Source organism: Corvus brachyrhynchos, unplaced genomic scaffold (assembly GCF_000691975.1).
Source record: "Corvus brachyrhynchos isolate BGI_N302 unplaced genomic scaffold, ASM69197v1 scaffold245, whole genome shotgun sequence".
NCBI classification, from domain to species: domain Eukaryota; kingdom Metazoa; phylum Chordata; class Aves; order Passeriformes; family Corvidae; genus Corvus; species Corvus brachyrhynchos.
Genome location: NW_008238988.1, coordinates 4,458,467 through 4,459,687, shown reverse-complemented (window position 1 = coordinate 4,459,687; position 1,221 = coordinate 4,458,467).

Sequence of the window (1,221 nt, the reverse complement as noted above, 5' to 3'; positions counted from 1 at the left end):
GTGTTTCTCCTCAAACTTCCAGCAGCCTGTGAACCGTGGGCTGCCAGGCCACCAGGGCCCGTGGGCAGAGCCTGCTGGGCCCTTTCCCATCCCCGTTGCTCTGACATTGCTTCACTTTAATAACTCCAAACTTCAAGAGATACCTTCTTGCATCCTGAAATGACCTTGTAACGAGGAGCCCTTTGCATGCAGAAGGAATCCACCACCTGCAGAAACATCACCCAGCACAGGAGCAGCCCGGAGCCAGGCTCACCTGAGAGGTTTATCCGTTTACTCTCCTGTAGAGGGATGTGTGTGTGTGTGTGTGTGTGTGTGCTGTGCAGGACTCCACCCCCTGCTCCCATGGAGATGCAGTTATTTTATGTAAGAGTATTTTTTTAGAATGGGTATTGCTTATTCCACCGCTGTACAACTGATTGCACTGTAACAGGTCTGGTCCCTGTGATGCTTTGAAGGCTGGAAATTCTCATGTACTTTGCCCAGCACGGTGAAAAACAAACCACACAGAAGTAACAGTCATAAATATACAACTTTAAAAAAATTACTGTTAAAGATTTATTGCAATAATACAATAAAATTTAGAAGGAAAAAAAAAAAAAACAAAAAACCAAACCAAACCATTTGTGTTTAGTTACATCTTAAGTCCGGAAGTTGCGAGAGAGGGACCGCGAGTTTCCGCAGGTGACAAAGCCACCCCTGGGTGTCCCACCCGAGACCCTGCACAGGCACCTGATTTTCGGCACAGGGCTGGCCCCCAAAATCAGGCTCTTCCTTGGCAGCCCAAATTGGCCACCCCAGGTCACTGGTCATGACCAGAAGTCCCAGCCTGAACTGAAATTCCCGCGTTCATGCTATGCAAAATGTTTTGTAAACTCTCAGCTGGCTGCCTTCAAATATCTATAATTACATATATTCCTGCCCTCCCTCCCCCACCCCCCCCAAACAACCTGGAAAACAAATCCTGGTGATTGCACTCAAGGTTTGGACACACACAATTCTTCCTCAGCTACACATGTGCAAAACACTTTTAAAAAAGCCACCACAACCTTGTGTTCTGTTACAAAAAAAAACCATTCCATGAAAAGCCCCACCCTGATGCATCTGAACACCCTCACGGTGCCCTTGTGCACTCTCAGAGTATGACAGGGTTGCAAATAAATTATTGTGGAAAACATGGATAAGGAAGTATATGGCTTCTAGAAAAGTTATTGTGTTGGGTTT